We start from the raw sequence: 27,540 nt of genomic DNA on the forward strand, positions 1-27,540 counted from the left end.
ATGAAAGTAGCGTCGATTATAATTGTCACACCAAAATTTAAAATTTTTCTTTAAGTAGTAAAATTAAATATAGAATGGAAAAAAGAAAAAAAAATAATCGGAAATCTCGACGTCCTCTAATGTGGAACAATTTAAGCTCAGCGCGATATTTAATAATATGATCATATTCCGAAGAATTCAACCCGAATAGAAATGTTTAAAAGTCAGTCTAGTTTACTTAGATGAATTTCAGAGAGGTTAAGATAACATACATCAGCATAATCAATTACTGAAAACACGAGAGCTTGAACCAATATAATTTTAGCCCTAATAGGTAGGAAGTTTCTAAAACGCTTGAGTAATCTCAGGGTAGAGGTTACTGGCCGCCTGATTTCAGAAATATGATAATACCAGATGATAATAATTTGAAACCCGACATCTTTCATACGTGAACAAAATATGACTTTTATAAAATTATACGTAACAGAAGGCTCAATATTTATATATAGGCAGAAGGAAGCTCAATATTTGCAACCAGTCAAGAGTCAATAACAGTCAATTCATAAAGAGTCAATTCAGTCAATAACAATTGCATAAAATTAATCTGGATTGACCAATTAGGCCAAATTTCCTGGACCGAGTGCTAACGTTTGCAAGATTGTAGTTGATATTCAATATAACATTATTGATGTCATCCAATTTAGTTTGCACAAACACCTTTGCGCGTATTATCGAAGGAACTAGCCTATCGTAATTTTCGATAAAATTTTGATAAATCGTAAATTAATTATAAGAAAAATATAGATGTGTTAAAGCCTAGACAATACTTTTGTGTTAATTCGTTTTAGATAAATAATCAAACTTACGTAATTTAAACCAGATATTCTCTATTTTAAATCTATTGAAAACATTTCTTATTGCTAATAAATATAAATTAATTTTCATTGTTTGATCTATCCATATAAGTACATTTTTACAATTTAATTATTTATTAAGTGACAACATAATAATAAAATATGGAGATAAATGTTATATGCATATACATACATACCGTCAGAATATGAGTTTAATATTTTACTCATATTAAGCTTACAAATGACAAACAGACAGATTTGACTGCCTCGAAGGCTAGCTAAAAAGCCGCCAATCCATATGTCCTAGATACGAACCTAGGGTAGGCCTAAAAAAAATATTTTATTTTTCCATCGAGAAATTTCCAGTAGCCGTCCCAAGCTCGGAGACTGATGTATTTGAACGCTAAATACTCCTCCGATAAAACGTAAATCCATTGGTTATTCACCTTATCTGTCTCCAACTGTGTTGAATTGCCATACCATCACAAATTATGAGAGTGGTAGCCGAAATCCGACTAAGAGAACAAAATCAGCATCACACTATACATATATGTCATAAATATTTAATACATCCGTCTAATAATGAAGTTGTCATACAAAACGTATGTTATGGTTACAGCTGAGCGTCCTCTTTACTACAAGTCCTGTCTCAAGAAATGCATTCTGCATAGAGAATGCAGACAAGGGTTGGAAAAAGTCGCCTTAAAAGAAAAGAAACAGTGATCGTTGAATTAACATTATATGGCTGTAATTTCGCGGGTGAGGTGTTAATATATGTAATTTTCATTTTGGATTCTTCTTTCGAGAAAATTTCTGTAGCAGCCCGAATCCTGAAGTTGGCAGCGTTTAGGTCAACACGTTGGTCTTGCTTCTAAAAATATGTCTATACGTATCGGATTTGCCGTCCTATCGGATTATGAAACTGATCTCTTGTTGCGCACACAATCGTGTGCTTTCGCGTCCTACGTCCTTCATTCACACTATTTGCCTATTAATATTTTAAACTGTATCGCTGATTTTATTCATTTTAATGACATTACATTTACTAGGTGGTAGGGCTTTGTGCAAATCAGTCTGGGTAGGTACCACCCACTCATCAGATATTCTACCGCCAAACAGCAATACTTAGTATTGTTAGGTTCCGGTTTGAAGGATGAGTGAGCCAGTGTAACTACAGGCACAAGGGACATAACATCTTCGTATCCAAGGTTGTCGGCGCATTGGCGATGTAAGGAATGATTAATACTTCTTGCATCGCCAATTTTTTTGGGCGGTGGTGATCACTTAACACCAGGTGGCCCATTTGCCCGTCCTATAACATAAAAAAATAATGAAAATGTGATTTTATCACCAGAACCTTAACCAAAATAACATCAGATATATATAGAAATATATTTCTTTATAAATATATTTATATACCTCAAGGGAAATTGCGTTCTGGTTAAATGAGACAGCCTCAATACAAAGCCTATTTTATTTCAGTAACTCGCTTCAACCCGTGACCTCGTTCGCTCTTTTATTAGTATCACGTTGCAAAATGAAGAGTTTATTTTTTAAGTATATATTTTATCAATATAAATTATTAGTTTATAAATGTAAACAAGGTTTTATTAAATTTATGTCACTTAATTGTAACCTAAAAAACATAAGTAAAATTAAATATATATTTAGATACAAACATATAAACGTCAACGCAAATGAGTGCACAACTATATACGTTATAATGTATATACAATAGTACAAACAAATACAACAAAGAAATTATGGAAGATTCGGAACATCCCAAAAAGTATTACCTTGAGTAATAAAATGCTACACAAAAAATGCTATTACATGTATTTGTAAAACTATGACTTTTTATATTCCGAAGCACTTTGGCTATTGTCAAATTGATACGATAAGAATCGTCTAGAGATTCGCGTCAAAATCACAGCGATATATATATTCGTTTTGTTCTTCAGTGTTTTCCACGTGGACTTCTTATCTGTACAATGGAAAGAAAATAATTTGTCAGTCTATTTTTAGGGGAATGTTGAGCAACGTAACCGAAAACTATTTGATGTTCGATTATGAGTTCTGAGTTACGGTAAATTTAATTCTTCCACCACACTACTCCAATTATTGTCGGCAAATATATTCAACACTGTCTCGTTGGTATAGTAGCTACATGTTAGGCCACAGATCCGGAGGTCCTGGTTTCAGATCCCAGGTCGGGCCAATAAATAATTATTGAGTTTTTCCGTCGAAAATTCTCAGTAGCAGCCCGGAGTCTGGAAGTTGGAAGTGTGTTCACTCCCGTGCCTCGGAAAGCACGTAAAGCCGTTGGTCCTGCGCCTGAACTCTTTCCGGTCGTGTCGGTTTCCCATCCCATCGGATTATGAGGGTAAGAGAATAGAGAGTGCACCTGTGTATGCGCGCGCACACACTTGTACACTATATTATGTCCTGCACAGTTGGCTAATCTCTCTTGAGATTGGCCGCCGGCGCCGAAATCGGTCCAGGAAATGTTATTTTTGTTATTATATTCAACACAGTACGGGACATATTTGAAACACAAATCGAACATACATGTAACTGGAACGGTCTCTTGTTGTAGTTATGTATTACAAAACAACAGAACATCTTCATTTATTAATATAGATTACTAACGTCTCAAAGTACTTATAAACCAAATATTTAAATACGAGAATATCATTGAATGTGCGCTGTTTAATGTTACTTAAAAGATACGTCAAACAAGTCGACTTGTAAATATTAATCGACATATACATTATACGATTAATAATTTATTACATGTAAAGAAATACTCGGCATCGGTTTAATTAAAATAGATTAGTAAATTAATACGTTTTTTTTTAATTCAAACTCTATTGCTTTAGCAATACAATCCACAGCCGATTGTACAGCATTCGTAGGTTTTTGTTGAGTAGCGCGAAATGGGAATTCATGCGTGTTTTATAATGACTACGTTATAAAATTAAAACAGGTTATGTTAACGCTGAGTGTAAATTTAACCTTATTTTTATACTATCGAGTTGGTATATTTTTATAGGAATTATTATATTAAAACAAAATATAGGCTCGTAAAAGTAACAGCCTTCAAAAGTAGAACTGCTCAGCGAAGGCCTACTCAGCTTTTGAAAAAATTTGGCGTTCAATCCACCACTCTAAATCGTTCATTCCACCGCTCTAAAGTGGGTTGATGGATATACATGTGGCGGATCTGAAAAATGCAAGTTTTCGCACTGCCGAGTACGCGATAAATTATAAACAAAATTAAGCACATGATAGTTCAGTGGTGCTTGCGCGTATTTGAACCTTATCTCGGCTATTGAGTTAAAGACATAATAAAATGCCTCATTAAATATATCTTTTGTCACTACCGATAGGTCTGTGTGTATTCCTGTCTGTGTTGGTACCGCGATTCTTCCTAAATAACAAACATCAATTCATTGTATCGATGTGTTTTGATTTGAAATGTAAATTAACCAACGTAATGACAGTGACCGTTTACCACCAGGTATGACGTTTACTGGTAACCAAGGTTACTGGGATAAAAACACGTAGTATTTGTATGATTTTTTTATATTAAAAATCAATCGCACAATTTTGCCGGTTCTTCATGTCCGAGGTGTTTCTTCCGAGCTACGAGTACTAGTAGATTTATAATCAATAAATAAGGTAATGCTATATTGAATAAAGATTGAGATTTCTCTTGGTATAACGAGAGGTTATATTGACCCATGCTATTTAACTCCAGATTGGATAAGGAACGACACCATGTTCTTCGACACCCGTAATTTCCTCATGAATCTTGGAACTAACTGGTAATCGTGTGCTAAAACCGTGATGCCGCTTGAAATAATTCTGCTGTAACGCGGTTCGAACGATTTTCCGCTGCAAATCAAAAGAATTAGCACTCAACCATTAATGTAAATAACGCTCGTATCAACACAGCCAGTTCGCTCGGTTTTAATTAGATGCAGTTATTTGCATTTCACTACGCCGCCAACGATTAAGCTCGGTCTGAAATTGAAAATCTCTAAGAACGAATGTTGCATTTGATGAATTTGTGAATACATTTTAAGTGTGAATGTTTTTTAACAAAAAAATAAAGTTTTTTACAATGTAATCGTATATATAGGCGAAATTCCACTGATTGACTCATTACGATGGCTCCGAAACTATAAACTCAATTGACTCGATTTAGTATAGTTTTTCCTTTCGTGTCATAGACAATCAAAAACAATTTAACGCAAATTCTTTAAGGCAGATATATAAAAGTAGCTGCACTTTGCATTTTCACCCGCTTTTTTTTATTTAAACTATTGACGTAACAAGCATAAATTTATATATTATATATTATCGTATCTTATATATGTGGTGTTGAGGAGGTTGGTTTTTGAAAATGAATGTAATGCTTGACAGTGCAATGCTTCTATGTTGATTAAAGATTTTAACTTAGATTAATAGTGTCAAGTAATCGCTCTAATGTACTACCAGTGTCGCTATGGGTGTGAACTGCCTTACCAAGTCGATATAACCAAAGGTCGTGGAGTTCATTATTTGGAAATAAACTATTTATAAGATATTTTTTTATATAATAGGTAAGCGGACGGATAAATGATTACCCACGGGACAATAAACTCAAAGTTATATCTAACAAATTCATATGAAAAAACTAGGCACTTTACCAATGTATCGTTTATTTGTAATATAATAAAATTGTAATGCTTATATCTTATTACAAATAAAAATTAGATAGCACGCGCTAATGTAGAATTTATGACTGCATGTTTAATACTTGTCTAACTTAGCAAATTATCTTGTAACTTAAAGCTGGATTAACAAGCAAATGTAATAGCGTTTTAAAGCAAAAGTTTATGAAATTATGTAACCATTTGCGTCTGGATAAATACTAGGATTTGTTTTTATTTTGTTTTCAATAACAGTCGACTGACAGATGGGCACAAAATAGTCACCAACGCCCATAAACACTGGCGCTGTAAGAAATATTAACAATTCCTTACATCGCCAATGCACCACCAAGACTGTGAATGTAGAATTTATGTCCTTTGTGCCAGTAATAACATTGGCTTACTCACCCTTTAAACTGGATCACAAAAATATTAAGTAGTATCCTTTGATGGCAGAATATGTGATGAGTAGGTAGTACCTAACCAGAGGAGTTTATACAAAGCCCATAAATTAAATTACAGTAAAATACAACTAAGATAAGTTACAAGCAAAAACTTTCTCTAATAATGCGTAATATAAGTAAAGCTAATTATATTTTGCATAAAATGCTATGGTTGCTTCTTATTAAAAGCATTAACATCTAGTTTACATAATTGGCGCAGTGGATAGTAGGCAAAGATCTTAGCGTAAGATCACGGATTGATATCTAGATAATATATTAAATTTATATTATAATTTGCCCCGTCCGTTGGTCAAAAATAATTTCTGATAAAATCTACTATGTTAGATGTAATTCTAATACAATTATATAAATCAACCACAAGTGGAACATTGTTGTGAAAAAACTCCAAATTATTTCATTTTAAGACCTGGGTAGCATAATATTGAAATATTAAAAACACATGAAAATAGAACAAACAAAAGTGTAAGTAAAGTGTTTCTTATTTAAATTATTTGGTATACAAACACACAAAGCATATTAAAATGGAAAACTTGCCCGAGTTTGAACCCTCCATGATTGGTTAAGATTCGCTGTGGCACCCCTATTCTACCACAAGATATGATTCATCAAAAACAAATGCTGAAAATATTAAGTCTCTAAAAATAAATGCTAATAAGGACAGAAATAGCTGCAAATAAGGCTTAATACTGGCTATAACCAACATGCTTTCATTTATAGCCTCCTACTCCGTATGAAAAATCTTTTAATTTTGCTCCGAGATTGTAACATTTTTCACACTAATATAACTCCATTTTGAAGTTCTCCTGAAATCCATCCAAATTACCTACATAAAAGTCTTATTTCTGTTCGAAGTTTTCGACCGCGGTGAAGTTTTAACGATTGCCATCAAATATTTTCCATACGATGTTTGATGTGAATTTTAATTTTCTAATGATGCTATTACATCAGACAACTATTACGTAACAATTTCTCTATTATGAATTTCTGTAGAAACTTAACTGTAAGAGCCTGCTTAATTTAAAATTATGAGTAGCTTAAACGAAAAAAACAGTACTTTGAAAGACATATTTCCATCAATGAATTCACCAATAGCAGATAAAAAATCAGTAATTAATAATGGTATTTCAAAGATCTTCAATTTTGCTAATAATTTGGAACTGATCTGAGATATTGGTAGGCGATTTTTAAGTACAAGTGCACCTAATAACTAGAGCAGGTCAATGACACTCTTATTAATTCTATCAAGGGCTATACAAACGGCATCGTAAAACATTGGATAACGCTAATGACCCACCAGTCTTCAGGCATGGCCAGGCTTTATGCTCTAAAAACCCGCCTCATTAGGAGAAGTGGGCTCTTCACTAATAGGCACTTTATGGGGTCTTAGGTCGCTATGATGAGAATATGTTTATTTTTGTATAATGCAAGCAATGTTTTGAATGGAGAATGTTTTTAAATGTTTAACTTGATTTTTTTTTATCAGAGCGATTTATATAAATAGCTTATTTTGGGCAGCTCGTATTTTAGACATCTATTAAAATAATAATAGGATGCGAATCATATTAAGATTATGACAGGAGAACTTTTTGTATTTGCTTATTTGCTACATAATTATGACTGAACCGAAAGGCTAAACGGACGATGGATAAAGCAGCCACTTCGTGGAACGGATTTACGATATACATTTATTACCAAAAAATATATATTTTAATTAATTATTAATGATTTTTGAATCGCCAATTATATTTGTCTTTTATAAAGAAATTAAGTTTAGTTGATTTTCTATATGTACTACTAATTCTTCAGATGTAACGTCATTGATAGACGACACCTCCACGCCTATATAATTATATAACATATAAGCTTTTGTTGTAATTTTAATTAATGTAATTTGTTTCTTTCTATTATTGTGCTACAGTTATTTTTGTGCTATATTATTAATTCGTTTATCACCAATAATTAAAAAAAGTACCAATTTTTGTCTCAATTTTGTTAACTTCTAACTTCACTGGTGGTAGAGCTTTGTGGAAGCTCGTCTGGGTAGGTACCACCCACTCATCAGATATTCTACCGCAAAACAGCAGTACTTGTTATTGTTGTGTTCTGGTTTTGTAGGGTGAGTGAGCCACCATCAGGTGGCCCATAGGCTCGTCCGACTTCCTATTCTATAAAAAAAAATTACTCTGTGTTTCGATGTATTTATGTGTACTCTGTTGGTGATCTAATAAAGAAATAAAATTTAAATACCTATTCATAAATACCCGTACATTAAATGTCTTTAGTAAAGTGAGTTCCTTATTAAAAATTAGATTAGAATAAAATTACGTCACGAATATTATAGATGGCAATGTGTAGGCCATGTTTAACTATTAATAACAACCATCCGTATGGTTACTATGACTATTCATAGTTACATTTACGATTATAGTAATTTTACTTGGTGATAGGGCTTTGCGCAAGCCAGTGTGAGTAGGTACCACTAACTCATTTATATCATCAATTTGGGAACTATGATGTTATGTCCCTACCATTCAAACCGGAACAGAATAATACTGTGTTGCTATTTGGCTGTAGAATATGTGATAAAGGGGTGGTATCTCCCCAGACTGTAGGTAACTACAAAGATTGTTTTCTTAGTTTCTCTTTCTAATTATTTTATATTATTTTATTTTTATACTTTTATATAATACTGGTAACTTTTTGAAGAATGTATAAAATATGTAGGTACATCTGCTGTATGCTGTGAGAAAATAAAATAACAAAAATCCTTTTTTTAATTATTTGTATTATGTATCAATATTGTCTCTATAATAATAATAATAATAATAATAACTACTAATATAATAATTATTATAACTACGTAATTATTATATTTTGTTTATTCCATGAAGAATATACAAAGTTCAGTTTCTGTAACGCTAATTAAAGTTCAATTAACTAATTTTTGGAATTTGGAATAAGCTCCAAACCTTCTCCTCAAAAAGGGAGAGGAGGCCTTAGCCCAGCAGTGGGATATTTACAGGCTGTTATTGTACTGTAACTAATTTTGCTTTAAACTGAAAGATTATTGGCCGATGACTTAATAAACGACCAATGAGCATAAACGCTCATTAATCGTTAACTCATTCACCCAAAATTAGTTCTGATATTGTCAAATGTTTCTAAAACTGATTTATAGTAATAAACGGGTATAATCGTGGTAACATAAATGTTATGATGTACTCCGACCGATTTCGCCAGTGGTCTCATTTTCAGTGGTCATTCTCAAAAGAGATTAGCCATCTGCGCTGGACATAGTTTAGTGCACAAGTGTGGGTACAAACACAAGTGAATGGGACAGCATATTTGATCAGAGAGAGTTCAGGCGTTGGATCATCGGTTTTACGCGCTATCCGACGCACGGGTACTTAAATAGAAAATCCAATAATTTTTCAATGTCCTTACCCGACGTTTGAACCCAGGTCTTTGAGATCTGTGGCCTTATAACTAGCCATAACACCAACGAGGCATTTAATAAGGCAATGGTATAAATTAAGCTCATGAAGACCTTGGGTTGATCAAAGACAAGATATAAAAAATATATAAACTAGACACTAAGACAAATGCTACGTCGTCGTAGTAAAATATTTATCATATCTCAAGGCTATAAAGCGATGCAGAATGTGCTATGAAAGAAAGCTAAAACAATAAAGTCCACTATAAATATTAGGTCAGTATAATGATAAATTCTAATAATAATAATTTATTTGCACCTTCTTGGTATACATAGTTTCAAGTAAATAATATTTAGCTTAAAAGTAGTTAAAAATCAGTTTTAGCAAAAGAAATATATATATAATAAAAAAAAAAGTATAGTACATCTGTGTATGTCAACAATATTAATAATTGTATAAAATTAAGACATCTTCACACTTCACACACATTTCAAATAGTTATAGTTTATAAATACTCCAATACTTTGTTGCATACGGGTCCTGACTTAGCACGTATAATCAAATATTTATTTATTTTCTTTTATCACATTTTTTTATCTAAAAGTAACTATCTCCGCCCATACGCTACAATACTGAAGGGCTTGCGTGCGTGCGCTTGGATACGTGGCCTTGCGTATAATTGCGTTGAGTTATTACATCGGTTCATATGTTTATTTTGTTTTCTAACATTTTTTACATCCTACTTTAAATCAATAAAATAATGTTTAGGACGTGACGTACAGCCGAGATGGCTTATTTGTTAGAACGCGTGAATCTTAGTCGATGGTCGTGAGTTCAAACCCAGGCAAGCAACACAGAATTTTCATGTGCTTAATTTATGTTTATTTATTTATTTATTTATTTGGTAATCCAACAGTTTTTATACATAAGTTGATATATTGACTATTATATAACATATAATTAAAACCAAAATAGGATTACACAGGTAACTTAAACATATTAATAACTAGAAGATGGTAGTAAAAGTAAAACTGTTTACGGGTGGGAATCCAATATGTGCGTGTATGTGTGTGTGTGTGTGTGTTATAATGAATTTTTATCTTTTTTAATTATAGCTTTTTTAAAAGCTAGTTTTGACATGCTGAACAGATCTATTTCTGAGTATTTTGAATTATATGTGTGGACCATGCGATTAAGGACAGAGTTGTGTGCATAATTAGTGTTTAGCTCAGGCGTGTGGAATAGTGCTGTGTGACGTGTGCGGCGATTAGGAACTCTTAAATACAAAACGCTCAATAAATCGTTGCAATCTATATCTTCGGTTATTATTGCATGTAGCATATACATATCGTAATGTCGTCGTCTCGTTTCTAATGTTTCAATATTATATTGTTTACATATATCAACATAATCGTTAAATTCTTTAAAGTCCTTGAAGCAAAGAAATTTTATGAACTTTTTTTGTATTCTCTCCAGTTTTTCTTTGTAAGTTATATAATTCGGAGACCATATACTACAACCTTATTCTAGAATACAACGTACATAAGTAAAATATAAAACTTTTATGCATTCAATATTATTAAAAGATTGACATATACGTTTAATATAGCCTAATTGCTTATATGCCTTATCAGTAATGAGTTCTATATGCTCTGGCATCAATAATTTAGAGTCTAATTGAATTCCAAGGTCACACACTGATTTAACTTCCTGTATCGGCTTGTTATCAATATTATAGTTATATTCAATATTTTTATACTTCCTACAAAATGTTATTTTTACTGTTTTTTTTAATATTAATCGTTATTTTATTTTTTTCGTAGTAATGTGAAAGATTATCAAGGTCACGTTGCAATTCAATGCAGTCAGATGTGCTACTTATTACTTTATAAACTTTTTTATCATCTGCGAATAGTAAAAAACGGGAGTGCTTAAAACAATTAAATATATCATACAAGTATACGTTATACAGTAACGGACCTAATAGTGATCCCTGTGGGACCCCTGAAGTTGCGTATATGAAGTCACTACGAGCACTACCTATAACAACTGCTTGCTGCCTTTTTGATATATAGGAACAAAACCACCTATGCAAGTCACCTTTGATTCCAAGTTCTTGAAGCTTTTGCATTAGTGTATCATGGTCTACTCTGTCAAACGCCTTTTGAAAGTCGGTATATATTACATCTACTTGCTCTCTATTGTCCATTGCCATGTAAACAAAATTAGTAAATAGTGATAAGTTTGTTACCGTTGATCGTTTTTCCATAAAGCCATGTTGTTGTACGGGTATTGAGTTATGGATAATAGGTACGATCGCCTTATAAACAACTCTTTCAAAGATTTTACTTATTGTATTTAATATGGAAATGGGTCTATAATTTTCTATTTTATTCCTTGGTCCTGATTTATGGATTGGTATGATTAGTGCTTCCTTCCATTTCGTTGGAAAAGCGCTAAATACATTGACAGACTTATTATATATTATTGACAGTGGCTCTGCTAATGCTTTAGCACATTTACTGTAGAATTAATATATATATATAATTAATATATATATATATATAATTAATATATTATAATTCGTTTCGTGCTTGACGATGAAGGAAAACATCGTGAGGAAACACCTGTATGTGTCTAATTTCATTGAAATTCTGCCACATGTGTATTCTACCAACCCACATTGGCGAAGCGTGGTGGAATAAGCTCCAAACCTTCTCCTCAAAAGGGAGAGGAGACCTTAGCCCAGCTGTGGGACATTAACAGGCTGTTATTGTTACTGTTACTGTTAGGACGTGATTAGTCAAACAATTCTGTCTCCTTCTTTTATATCAGAATCAGTGTTTAACTAAACACGACAGATGGGCCACTTGGTAGTAACCGGTCACCACCGCCCACAGAGATTGGCGCTGTATTAAGCATTCAGAATATCGTCAATGCACCACCAACCTTAGGAACTATAATATTATCTCCCTTGTGCCTGTAATTACACTAGTTCACTCATCATTCCAATCGATACACAAAAATACTAACTATTCTACTTATATTTATAAATTGGTACATATCCAGACGCACAAAATTCTACCACGAAGAAAATATAACATTTTATATATATATATATATATAAAACCCAACTGTTTTATACAAAATAATTCGACGTCACAAGCCTCCATAAACACTGCGAGGAATGTTATCTTCATCAAAGTGTAATTAATCTAAATAAAGAGCTTTCGTATAACGTGTGATACAAGCTTTAGGCTTAATTACATAAAGATGGAACACATAACTAATCTTGGCACGTTTTACGTATAATTATTAAGATCATAAAGATAACGATGTAAAAGCGATTTGTGTCTACATCATTCAACGTGAGATATATTTCATACTTAACTTGCCAATTCATAAAAATAAAAATAAATTCTATTACTTAATACAAGATTATATACATTTTATAAAATAATGGTATTGTTCAATTGTACGTTATTAACATATGCTATTTAATTGGTGAAGGCTACAACTACGGTATTTCTTACTGGCTTTCGGAATCTACATTTCAAACTGGTGGTATTTAATATAAGCTTATATAAATAACACTTAAAAATGCTTGCAAGAATATAATATATATAGAAAACACATTATTTTGATTTAAATGCCAAAATAACTTCCAAAAAAATGTATTTACTTAAGGATTATTTACAATGACGATTTGACTAAATCTACATAGTTCAAGGTTCATAAGTGTAAAATAATAACCACATGGAGTGGTGGCAAGAATGCTAACGGAATTTCTGCTTGATTCACTATTGCTACATAGCTCGGGTAAAATATAACTTTTATACACACAGTATAAAAAAAAGTTAACAGTTATAAATTAAATACAGTTATAAATAATAATAGCTATATCTCAAAAATCGTACAACATATGTACTATTTTTCTCAAGTTACCAATGAAGCTATTATATATTTTACTAATATTATATAAAATTGCATTATTACCGTAGCCTGTGAATGTCCCACTACTGGGCTAAAGGCCTCCTCTCCCTTTTTTGAGGAGAAGGATTGGAGCTTATTCCAGCACGCTGCTCCAGTGCGGGTTGGTGGAATACACACGTGGCAGAATTTCAGTGAAATTAGACACATGCAGGTTTCCTCGCGATGGTTTCCTTCACCCTAAAGCACGAGATGAATTATAATCACAAATTAAGTACATGAAAATTCAGTGGTGCTTGCCCGGGTTTGAACCCAAGATGCCGAGAAGCCGAGATGGCCCAGTGGTAAGAACGCGTGAATCTTAACCGAATTGCATTATACTAAATTGTTAATTGATTCGGTTCGGATTGCTCTCTCTTAAGTAACCCAAGAACCCCCTCGAATTGAAAGTGACAAGTTTACGGTTTTAGAGTGAGTAGTTCCTGAACACATCGATTATCTTCTACTGAATTATTGTGATAATAAACAAACTTTATAACTTAATGTCTGTGCTGAAATTATACATATATATAACAATAATAAGCTCAAATGATACGAGAGTTGTGTATCAGTCTGGAAGAAATCTCTAACTGTTTAGCTAAGGCCACTTCTTCCACTAAGATGAATTATAAGTAGAAATTAGGTACGTAAAATTTCGATGCCTGCCATGTGGTCTTGAACCCACAATCACAATCAATACACATTTTCTTACCACAGGGCCATATCGGCTTTTATAACACCTATTCTGATACTTTTATAATTACTGTAATATTCTTGCCACAATAATCAATTCCGTATAAGCAGTGAGGACCGTCAAACGTATAATTTTGACCGTATTAAATATCATAAGCTGCTATTAAAAACTAATTAAATCAAAGTTATTTGATTGGTTGTAATTATTAAGTAATTTACATTATCAAATTGTTATTATATTGAATTATTTTTGTAAAATTCTAATAAATAATCCATGTATAAAGTTTTTAACAACGTTGGCTTACGGCGGCGATTTACAAAGAAAATAAAGTTATCTATCTTGGAGATATTATAATGCGCAAATGTTTGAAAAATATTAGTGCATTTTCTATTGTGTCACTCTGACAAGACTGATGCCAAAACGGACGTGGAAATCGTCTCTGGTCGCAATGATTTCTTCATTCGTGTCTAATTTGCAGTCCCATCGGATTACGAGAGTTATGGAACAGAGCATGCACTCGTATATCGTATCGTATACATATACTTGTGTAGTATGCACAGTGCAGTGTGCATGTGCACTTCGCTTGTCTCTTTTAATTATACTGGCCACCGCAACCTAAAACGTTCATGAGGATATAATCATTTAATCTTCTTTCATAATTTTCTCTATGAAAATAATTAACAAATCTTAAATTCGAGAAGAGAAGAACCGACCATAAAATCACAAGTTAATCTGTTCCACAAATTAAATTACAAAGATATACAATTAAAAATATATAATCTTGCTTAAAAAAAACCTAATGATGATTCCAGGCTATTTTTTATATTTATATAAAATTATATTGAGTAATTATATAATACAGTTTTTTATATTACGATTTAAATTTATAAATTGTTGAAGAATTTATGCTGAATATTATTACAGAATGAATATCAGAAAACCTGTTATAGTTTCTCCATTTTTTGTAACTATATTCAACGCTAGATTAATCATTACCTTACTAAATGGTCATTGGTCGATGACAAATGATGACGGAATAGGCGGCCAATGAGCGTTAAGTATTTAATCAGATTAGTAAGTCTGACTTTCATCAGCGCTTCAGATATTGGACGTTAGTGCTTAAACTGAATAGACAAAGGAAATCGCATTCGCTTAGCTACATCGCGCACGTAGGCTTAAACCTCAAAACGGTAACGTCACCCTTAGTTGTAAAATAAACGCCTACTATCAAAGAATAAGGGGTATGGGATGATTTACATACAAACATTCGTAATGATATTCCTTTATGGCGTGACTTTTAGTAGTTTGTTTGTTATGAGCTATTTATATGTAAGTTAGTACACTTTTCATGGACCGTATTCCCTTAGAGGTACTGTTTGTTCTTTGTTTAATTATTTATGTTATTATAATTTTTTTAATGACCATGACATTAAGATTAGTCGGGTTATAGTTCATACGCATGTCATATGTTTTAAAAAAATAATATTATGATTCTCTTATATGATCCGGGTTTGTGTTAAAGTAGAGTAATTATTTGGTTAAACCAATTATTCCTTGGGGGTCAATTTAACGAGATGTGAGATTTATTAGATAAAATAAATAGCGTAATTGTAATTAGTCAGTATTGTTTGTGAATTTAATGTTGGTCACGATGCTTATGTAAAACATGTCGTACATAAACCGTGAAGCTGATTGACTCAGTGGTTCGAACACCTGAACTTTAATCTAATATTTTTACTTCAAACTCAGACTCAGCTTTAATTATGTTTATAATTAATTTCGTATCCGGCAGTTAAGGAAAACATCGTAAACAAAAGTGCATGTGTTTTAATGAAATCCTGCAACAATTACAGTAGGTGGTAGGGGTTTGTGCACGCCCGACTGTGTAGGTACCACCCATCAGATATTCTATTACTAAACAGCAAGTGTGTAAAACAGGCACAAAGGACATAAAATTGTTCCTAATCGTTCTATCGATTTTTGGTGGCGCATTGGCGATGTAAAGAATGATTAATATTTTTTGCATCGTCAATGTCTATGGGCGGTGGTGACCACTTATCCTCAGGTGGTCCATTTGCCTGTCCACCTATAATATAAAATTAACGCTAACACAGCGCAGTAGAATAAACTACACGCCGTCTCCTCAAAAGGCCCTCCCCTTTTTTGTAGATTTTAGCCCAGTGACAAATTTACAAACTGATGTCACTACTTTATAAGTCAAAGAGACTACATAATATTTAATATTGATTGTAATAAATTCCAACTAAAATGGTAATCAGAAAAACTCAATAACTTTTTATTGGCCCGACCTGAGAATTGAACCCAGGACCTCCAGGTTAGCGGCCTTATATTTAGCCACTAGATCAACAAGGCAGTCAAAAATATAACAAAGTAATTATATGGTATCTGCTGTATAATATGTCCTACTGCTGAATAATCCTCTCACTTCAAAGCCTTTTAAAGTTAAGGCTTGGAGATTAATCCACCACGCTGCTCAAATCGGATTAGATAAACATATAATTCGTTACAACATACCAATATTTTTCCTTCAACATAGTGCACGAGATTAAGAACACAAATCAAGCGTATGCAAAATCAGTTGTGCTTTCCTGGACTCGAACTCACAGTCTTCTGTTATATTCCACATGGTCTATCCACTGAGCCAACTTTTCTTTCATAAATATCAATAGAGTGTTCGTCTTTAACATGTTTCTAAAGACGAATTGTGAAAAAGTTTTGGTATCTGGCTCAAAAAAAATATTTTTTTTTGTTTGTTCTTCAATATAAACGTATGTATATCCTTATTCCGCCCGTGGCAAATATAATAATCAAAATTAAAAAAATACTATAATAAAGACAATAATCAAAATTGTTTCATACGCTAAGATATACTTAGACTACGAAAAGTTCCAAAGGTAATGTGACATATCATACAATTATGTTTTAAACAACACACAAAAGACAAAAGACTATTTTGTAATAGCAATCGCGGAACCCGTTGGCGCGACACGCATTTAAAGTAACTTTATGATACGGTTTGTAGCACGAAGGTGTATCATCAATGTTTTATTCCAAAATATTTCATTAAAATCCATAAAATCTAAATCTAGAATACTTGGTACGACCAAGTAGCAAAAGCTAAGCTTTGTGCAAGCCCGCATAGTCAAAATGTAGATTCTACGCAAAACCGGGTAAACTGAAATGAAATACATAATCAGTTATATACAATTAAATCAATACGTCCTAAATTGAAGTGGCAGTGGCCGGGGCACATCGCTCGCAGAATTGACTCGTGTGACGACCAAGAAACGGAAGACGCAACGTGGGCAGTCCCCTACAAGGTGGACCGATGACATAAAAGAGTCGTGGGAAACCGTTGGATGCGGGCAGTGCAACACAGGCCAACGTGGAAACCTTTGGAGGAGGCGTTTCTCCAGCAGTGGACGTCTTTCGGCTGACATGATGATGATGATTTCTGGTATGGAAATCAAGATTTTGATGAACTAAATAGTATTATTTAGATAAGTTATAAGTTAATTAATAAGCAAAATTGAAGAAGCTTATCAGAGTCCTACTTTTTTTTCAACTTAAACAGGAAGTTATTAAACCAAGCGATATGTACAGAAACAAAGTAGGTCACACTAATCGTACAATATTTTTTTAAATAGTCAATTAAAAGCAATTAAGCTTTATTTAATTAATGCCAAATCCCTTATCATGTACCGTATTTGCGCATGCATTTGCGCACGCCTATAATATTATAGTGCGGTGGTTTTAAATGTGGTACGCTTGTGGCTCGGTATAACTGGTTTATACCAATGTGCGATTGTAATTCTGCTAAGGCATGCTGTCTTTGCACACACTTACCGTATTTTATGCACTAATCATGCAACGATCATTCGTTGTTTGTTGTACTTGTTTGGAGTCTGAGTCTCCTTTTGATAATCAAATACAAATATGCAAAATTCACTGGTCTTAAAAGTTAAATTCATTATTGGTGTACTATAATTTTTTTTTTAATTTTATTGAAAAAAAAAGTTTAATTTAAAAATTACGACTTATAGCTCAATTAGGAGTAAAATTGTCTGGTGTACATGATTTTGGTACAAACATAATTTTCAATATTTGTTTAAAATTGGATACGGAATAACAGTTATTACTTTTTATTTTTATATATTGCAGGAAAACTCTTTTTTTTCTTAACAGGAAGATTTTTTTCTTATATATATATATATCAACAGCCAATCGTTGTCCACTGCTGAACATAGGCCTCTCCCAAGGTGCGCCAAAGCTCCCTGTCCTCCGCCTTCCGCATCCAGTTGGTGCCCGCCACCTTCTTAAGGTCGTCGGTCCACCTGGCTGGAGGGCGCCCTACGCTGCGCTTGCCGATTCGCGGTCTCCACTCTAGGACTCGTCTGCTCCAACGGCCATCGGTCCTACGACATACGTGACCAGCCCACTGCCACTTCAGCCTGCTAATTTTGAAAGCTATGTCGGTGACTCTGGTTCTTTTCCGGATAATCTCATTTCTGATCTTATCCTTCAAAGATACTCCGAGCATAGCTCGCTCCATAGCACGCTGAGCGACTTTGAATTTGTGGACTAGTCCCGCAGTTAGTGTCCACGTTTCGGCACCGTATGTCATGGCAGGTAAGACGCATTGGTTGAAGACTTTCGTCTTCAAACATTGCGGTATAGACGACTTGAGGACTTGACGAAGGTTGCCAAATGCTGCCCATCCCAAGCGAATTCTTTGATCGGCTTCCTTCTCGAAGTTGTTCCTACCGACTTGTATTATCTGTCCTAGGTAGGTATATTTACTAACAACTTCGAGAGGTTTCCCCTCGACGTATATCGGTCCCGGCACGACATGCCTATTGAACATGACCTTGGTCTTGTCCAAGTTCATACCGAGACCGACACACCGGGAAGACTCGCCTAGGCTACGCAGCATTTCGGTGAGTTGTTCCAGCGACTCTGCTATGATGACGATATCGTCGGCAAATCGAAGGTGTGAGATTTTTTTCTTAATATTATATCAAATACTGCAAAAAAAATATAGGCTAATTGACATCAATTGTTGAAAAGGTTTTATCACCATCTAAGTCTAAGCCTAAAAAAGTAGGTAACTAAAGCTTCAATTATAATAAAACTGAGAAACTTTTTACTTTAAAGTTACTAATTATTATATTGTCAGCAATATTCTAACTAACTATAAATAAAATTTAAGGTTATATATACAACAGCAACAAAAACACGATTATCTAAATATATCTGTTGCGCAGATTTTTTAGAGTCAGTCCCAAAAGTTAAACACACAAACAAGCAAGTGAAGTTATAGAAACGATTGTTAAAAAATAAATAAACAACAAAACGCAAAATCTCCTTATCAATCCATTAGTTGATATTAATTTGCCTTATTTCAAATTTTTCTAGCAAGGTATATGAAATTCTTTCTCTAACATTCTTACTACAGTGGTTGACTCGGCCTTTATAACTTTGTTTGGCAATATCATAGCTGGCATATAAGGCTTACGTTACCATACCTTTAATAAATTTCCTGCATCTTTGCTGACTCGGAAAGTACATAATAATCCATACAATACACAAAAGCATTTTGAAATTTCACCAACGCGACGTAAAGTTTGGAACTCCAGCGCACAAACGCCACAACAATTCTTCGTCTTAAGACCGCGGAATACCATACTTATTTTCACTTAGTTACCGTCTCGGGTATTCAGTAAAATATTAACGCGGTGCCGCATTGCGGGCAAACCTCAAGGACGGCGCACGTGATGCCTTTTTGAGAACGCTTAGGGCGTCCGCTCAGTGCGCTGCGTAATAGTTACCTGTGCATAACTATCGTTAGGGTAACATTTCAATACTAGGTGCATTTTATTTGTCTCTTAAGGCCATTAAAATTAATTACTTTATGTAATTAATTTTTAATAAGTAATTAATTAGTAAGCGAAAAGTTTGGGTAGAATAACACCCAATAAAAGTACGTGATAGAGATTTTTCTGGAAATTATAACATTACGTTGCTCGTGTGGATTGGTGGATAGTTTTGTAAACATAATTACCGAAAATAGTTTTGTTAAAGGGCCCGAAAATAGTTTTGTTAAAAGGCCTAGTAAGCATTGAAACGATATCAACATTGTAATCGTATTTAAAACGAATAATTATTCAAATTATTTGCAAATAATTGCAATTATTATGTCATATTTTCGTATTATATATTCATTCTGTCATGAACTATTTTAATTTAAGGTACAAACACATGCAGCCTTATATAATACAATATTTTTTTGCTTAACGACAATAATACCTAATGGTAAATACTGATGCAATCTGCAGACAATCAACGTAAAACGCGCTTACCTAGAGATACCTATTCAATCTTGTCTTGAAAATACTGAATTGTAATGCTCAGAATATACTGCATACAAAAGAACATTCTAAACGTACATTTGTACATTATTTTAGCTATCTCCCAATTATACTTTTTTACAAATTTCCTCTAAAACGCTTCATGGTTTTCTATACGAATCATTTTGTGGACCACGGATCTCAATATAAAGTCATGCTACAATTGTTTTTGTTGGTACTAGAAATCAGACAAGCTATGTTATGTCCCTTTTATCACATAAGCTCACTACACCTTCGTGTTAGAATACAACAATATGATGATAATGAAAACTCTGGACCTAAGTTTAGCCACACCATCGGATCAGCGAAAGAAATGGAAGGCCAAAAAGCTCATCAAGGATGAGAAGTCGAGACTATGTAAGTATGTTATAAGTCCATCGATTCTGAGGTCCTGGGATTGGCTTTGTTTCACCCCCAGGCCTCGTAAAGCAGTTGGTCTTGCGCCTGATAGTGACAGATTTGCAATCCCATCGTTGTATAAGAGTGAGGGGAAGAGAGGCATTACACCTCCATCCTTGTCGGTCATGTCGGTCAATCAATGTCGGTCAGGAAGATAATATCTTCATCATTCATCAACAATAATAAGTTGTGCTGAAAAAACTTCACTTCAATAAATGCACGAGTAAATGTGCAAATGATTTTGAAAACCAACTGTTACTAATTAATTAACGCAGCCGATATTATAATCCGCTTACCGCTTAAAACACTTTAAATATTAACAACATTATCAATTTCCTATTAACAATGACTTCATTACACTCAATTAGTGTCATAATTATAAAAGTACTAAGCGAAGTGAAACTTATTTATAGGATAGAAGTTTTTTTCAATATAAAGTATATACCGACCGACATAACCTTTTATATGTAGTAAAGGGAACGTAAACCGCTTTATTTTCACCTTATCCTATTACGTTTAATAAAACGAGGTCACATTGAGTCATCGCTAAGAATCGTAAGTAGATTACACATGAAACCTCTTGACCAAGAAAATCTAAAGAGAAATTTTCGATCTAAGTATATTTGAAGTGTGAAACCAAGTTCACATGAGATCGATGAGTTCGATTTTGAAAGCGATTTAAATCGTCTGACCATACAGTAACAGCCTGTTAACTTCCCACTGCTGGGCTAAGACCTCCTCTCCCTTTTGAGGACAATGTTTGGAGCTTTTCCTACTACGCTGCTACAATGTGGGTTGGTAGAATACACATGTGGCAGAATTTCAATGAAATTAGGCCTATGCAAGTTTTTAAAACATCTCGGACGGAGCTGGACGGTGAAGGAAAACGCCTTTGTGTTTTCCTTCACCTTGTGAGGATTGTGAGGAAGGTGAAGGAAAACACAAAGATGTTGTCCAGCTCCGTCCGAAATGAATTATAAACACAAATTAAGCACATGAATATTTAGTATTGCTTGCCCGGGCTTGAACCTACGATCATCGGTTTAAATTCACGCGTTCTACCACCACTAGGACATTTCGACTGACCATACTTAGAACTAAAGTGGGGTGATTAAAATCTATTTTAAGGTGAGTTTTACTAAAGATCACCATCGTTCACCTTTTGATTCAACATAATTTTTACATTTTTGTTGATCAACAAATGCCGGTAAACTTAAATCGAAACGTGAACCCGCTATTAGACTTATACTAAACTTTAATGAAAATTTTGAAATTGAAATATTAACTGGTCAAACAGACCACGAATACCCACAGCTGAGCAAAGATCTCCTCATCCTTACAGATGTAGCAGCACGCTGCCACCATAAGTCGGTGAATTTTTCAAGCTCCTTACCGGTTCGGTGGCATCTACATTTTACACTCCAAACCTGCAGTAGCTTTACATTAACTTTATTAAACCATGCTTCAATAGCTGTACTAAAGTATATTTTCGTGGTAACAATACGTGAAAGGTTTTTGGTAAAGAGGGCTACCCGCGATCCGAAACACACCGTTTTTCCATTTTTTTTGTCACAAATAAGCGAAAACATAATAACATATTGTAACAAGACGATTATAATTTGTTATATTTAATATTTAAAAAAAAATCGATGAAAAGTTTCTTGTTTCGCAAACAGAATTACAATGGATATTATTTTCATTTCTAAACACTTAATGGTATTCAGCTTTGTATGCAAATTTCAAAGACAACCATTAATTTAAGTCATTTATCCTTTAATATGGTTTTGCAAGAAATGCTTAGTTTCATAGTGACTTAACACGCAACATTCTGCTTTCTATCTCATATTTTTACAAACAGTAATCTATTAAATATGCAATAAAAGAGATTTAGATTAATTTGATTTATAACTAGGTGTTTTCCGCGGTTTTATCCGCATTCATTTTGTATTATGCATAGAATAATAATAAATCCTTAACCTAACTATATTTACGGAAACAAAACAATGCTATAACAGCCCTGGGAATTTCGAAAAAGGATGAAATATTAGTAAACAAATATGTACGTACACTTCACGTTGTTATAACTTTTGATAGACTCAGCCGATTTTGATGAAATGTAGACTTAATTGTATCCTATCTTTAATATATAATAATCAAATTATATAACTCTGTTGGTAATATTAAAAAAATGTTTAGGAACGCTTGTGTGTAAAAGGTTATAAATTCACTAAATATATATTAGTAAATTTATGGATGACTTGAAAATAAAACGATTGCGTCCTGGGTTTTTTATGCTGAATATTTAAATACTAAACATGATCACAAAAAAAGCCCGCTGAGTTTCTTTCGCCGCTTCTTCTCAGACCAGGGTATTTCTTTTTCGGCCAATGCTAGTTTCTAATTGGACTATCAATAAGTAAGTTTAATGCTACTATGTTGAATAGATTATTTTGACTTTGAATTATTATTCATTACAATTGTATATTACCCCCAAAAAATCTGATCGTCAAAATTTAAAAAATGGTTGTTTTGAGTTTGGTAGTTTGCAGATAGCCAAATTGACTTTATAATGGCAGTTATTTAAAGGTCACAGAAAGACACTTCTAGATGATTTATTAATATATACAGGAAGGTAAATGGCTACTTGAAGGTAAATGTAAATTGAAGATACGGGCTTTCAACGAATGATTACTTAGATCTTCAATTATTAATTCGATTGTTATAATTTATAAGAAATTGATTCGGTAATGGATTAGGACAACACAAATTTTTATATGTTATACAAGTCATTTACATTTTTTTTTATATGCCCCGGGATGGCAAATGACTCTACTCCACCTGATGGTAAGTGGTAGTAGAGTCCAAACGCGACGACGGCCAGTACAGTCGGGAAGAATGTTCTGTACTAGCCGTCCCCGCCTTGCCCGGCCCGCAAGATGCCTCTTCACGCCTCGTTTGAAGGAACCCGGGTTGTAAGAGGAGGGGATCACGTGAGCTGGTAAGGAATTCCATTTTTTGGTAGTGCGACAAAGAAAGGAGTTGCCAAATTTCTTTGTGTGCGATGGAATTGATGTCACAGTTAGGCGGTGACATCGAGAACCAGCTCGCGTGGACTTAAGAAGGAAGGGGGAAGCAGGAATTAGAGAGAATAATTCCTCAGAGCACTCGCCGTGATACAGTCGATAGAAATACATATTTAATAAAATACATATTAATTATTTACTAATTTGGGGACTTAATTTAGTCCGATGACCTTCCTTCTTAAGTCCACGCGGGCTGGTTCTCGATGTCACCGCCTAACTGTGACATCAATTCCATCGCGAACAAAGAAATTTGGCAACTCCTTTCTTTGTCGCACTTCCAAAAAATGGAATTCCTTACCAGCTCACGTATTCCCCTCCTCTTACAACCCGGGTTCCTTCAAACGAGGCATGAAGAGGCATCTTGCGGGCCGGCAAGGCGAAGGTGGCTAGTGCAGAACGTTTTTCCCGTCTGTACTGGCCGTCGTCGCGTTTGGACTCTACTACCACTTACCATCAGGTGGAGTAGAGTCATTTGCCCTCCCGGCGATATAAAAAAAAAAAAAAAAGATGAGATGGTGATTCGACACGACCGGTGAAATATTTGGCACAGAATTAACGGCTACTCGATATTGCTATCCGAGGCATGTGATCATATAATTGCCGGCTTCAACTGATTAATTATTATAAGCTCGATCTTGGGATCTGCCTCATAAGATACAAGGCAAATAATTGCATTAGTAATAACTATTTTTCCAATTCTTTCAAATATAATATGATAAAAGAGTGAAAACCAATGTTTTTTTATTATTATAATATAAATAAGATAGCTCACGTGGGAAAAATAAAAGGCCCACAGGTTCCAAGGCTGATTTGCAACAGCTTTCTTGCATAAACCGCCTAACATTGAAAGTTTAAAATAATAATAATACTAAAAACAAACAAGAAATATATATATATGCGTGTGTTTCTATAATCATGCATATAAAACTTAATATAAGTATCAAATATAACCACTTTTAAAGATTATACATGTTAAAATATGAATATTAAACCAACATTATCCTTTACTTTTCCTTAAGAATACCTACAATATGCAAATATTATAATTAAGCAGTTAAAATATTAAATTTCTTACGCTCTGAGAACTGGCTTGATATTATAATCCCTTTAATAATATTTTAAAATACCACAAACCGTAAAATGCCTAAAAGGATTACAATTAACGGCATAATAAATTTTGTATATTTATTAGCATTTAGAGAATTTGAAATTTAATTCTTAAGTGAGATTTTTGAAAAAGGTTATATTATTTAATAAGTTTTTGAATTATCGAATTAGGATTTACGTACGTTGATTTTTAGTTTTATTAACGTAGGTAAGCTCAGATGATTTATTTGCTTCATTAGTCTAGGCTAAGATTACCCTATAGGCTAAGATTACTATATATAAAAAATAAATAATTTCAATAAAATGCTTTTAAAGATTCCGTTCTGCCTTCTTATATTCGGTGTTATCTATAGAGATTATCCTAGATAGTATCACACATACGATAGATAAATATGTATAGTATAAAAACCGAACGAAAGTTTGTTTTTTATTCAGGGAGACCGTAGAATGTACCACCGAAGGGCATATACCGAAATATATGAAAATATTAATAATCCAAAACACGAAATTCTAAGTTGTCATTTTTTCTCGTACCTACCTCACCGTCAGGATCAAAATAACGGGGATTATGTACCTTTCAAGTTATAATAATAATGCTGTGTTTATTTTTATAGTTTTAAATTAATATTTAATTGTAACAAACGTAAAAAAGTAATGATCGAAAGTCATACCTGTGTCAAGACGTCACAGATGGAATAAACCTCCCATGTCACCTGAAAAAAAAAATTATAACTTTTTATCAATTATAAATGTATCCTTATATTATTGTTTTATCATATATAAATTAATATACATACTTAATATTTTAAATTGGAGCATGGTACGAGAGTAAGCTGCAAGCATTCTCCTTAAAAAAGGGCGTCTTTTGCTCAACAGAGGAACAGTTTATTACTTTACTTATTTTTACTATCATAAATGAGATTTTACGTTATAATAGGGCTTAAGCTTAAACTTTGTATTATTTATTTATTACCTCTAACAATTTCATGGTAGAAAAGGTGGACTTAACACAATCTAAACATCTCAGCCGACATTTAGGCTAAGCAAATACTTACGATGCGATTATATTTAAAAATAAAATAAATGTCGATTGAAAAAAGCAAACAATTGTATTCGGTATTGAATGAAGATCATCACAGATTCATACGTAAAGTAACAAATGTTATACTATCCACAATATTTGCTCCCTTAGGATCAGGCAGGCTAATGGGCAATTTAACAATGAAAACACTTACAACGAAATCTTTACCAGTATTTCCTCTACGAATTAAACGGTCCCCAGGCATATAAAGATAGTGAGATTTTAATATTTTATTTTTGAAAATTATATTTGATTTATATATTAATAAAAATAAATAGGAAATAATAATTATCGAAAAGATAAAATTCGACCATTGAAAATTTTAAAAATGAATTTCACGAGGATCTTGGTGTGAAATTACCACATCGGGAATGTCGAGTAAGAACTTATGTTGTATCTATCTACAAGGACGATAAACATATAACTAGTATATATTATTATTATATTGGGAAATTGGTGAACAAAGCGCAAGCAATCCAACCAACTAACAAACTAAGGAGATTCTGGACTACAACCTAATAATGGCGATCGATAATAAAGATGATCCGATTATAAATAAGCTGACTGAATACCATAAAGTCCCATATCACCCCTTTTATTTTTTTTTTTTTTTTATATCGCCGGGAGGGCAAATGACTCTACTCCACCTGATGGTAAGTGGTAGTAGAGTCCAAACACGACGACGGCCAGTACAGACGGGAAAAACGTTCTGCACTAGCCGCCTTCGCCTTGCCGGCCTGCAAGATGCCTCTTCACGCCTCGTTTGAAGGAACCCGGGTTGTAAGAGGAGGGGAATACGTGAGCTGGTAAGGAATTCCATTTTTTGGAAGTGCGACAAAGAAAGGAGTTGCCAAATTTCTTTGTTCGCGATGGAATTGATGTCACAGTTAGGCGGTGACATCGAGAACCAGCTCGCGTGGACTTAAGAAGGAAGGGGGAAGCAGGAATTAGAGAGAATAATTCCTCAGAGCACTCGCCGTGATACAGTCGATAGAAAGCGCTCAGTGCTGCTATCTCACGACGCAATTGTAAAGGTTCAAGGGTGTTTGTGACCTTTACGTCGCCAATAATGCGTACGGCACGTCGCTGCAACCGGTCCAAGGCCTCAAGTAGGTACTTAGCGGAGCCATCCCAAAGGTGCGAGCAATATTCCACGCAAGACCGTACCTGTGTTTTGTACAGCAGGGACAGTTGTTGTGGCGTGAAAAAGCGCCGCACCTTGTTCAGAACTCCGAGTTTCCGTGAAGCTGTTTTTTGGACTAAGGTCGCAGCGAACGTCAATCCCCAGCATGGCGATTTTGCTTTGCATCACCAGCGGAGTACCACAGAGGGAGGGAATAGGGGAAAATGT

The 27,540-nt window shown here is 33.8% G+C and overlaps 1 protein-coding gene across 1 annotated transcript in view; it reads right to left on the bottom strand.

Annotated features, from left to right (window-relative positions):
- Positions 1-25,815, bottom strand: part of LOC126776773 (uncharacterized) — a 257,517-nt gene extending 231,702 nt beyond the window's left edge. Inside the window, exon 1 of the mRNA XM_050499524.1 lies at positions 25,780-25,815. The gene's annotated coding sequence lies outside the window, so the exon portion shown is untranslated. The remainder of the gene's footprint in view (positions 1-25,779) is intronic.
- Positions 25,816-27,540: the final 1,725 nt, after the last annotated feature.

Source organism: Nymphalis io, chromosome 21 (assembly GCF_905147045.1).
Source record: "Nymphalis io chromosome 21, ilAglIoxx1.1, whole genome shotgun sequence".
NCBI classification, from domain to species: domain Eukaryota; kingdom Metazoa; phylum Arthropoda; class Insecta; order Lepidoptera; family Nymphalidae; genus Nymphalis; species Nymphalis io.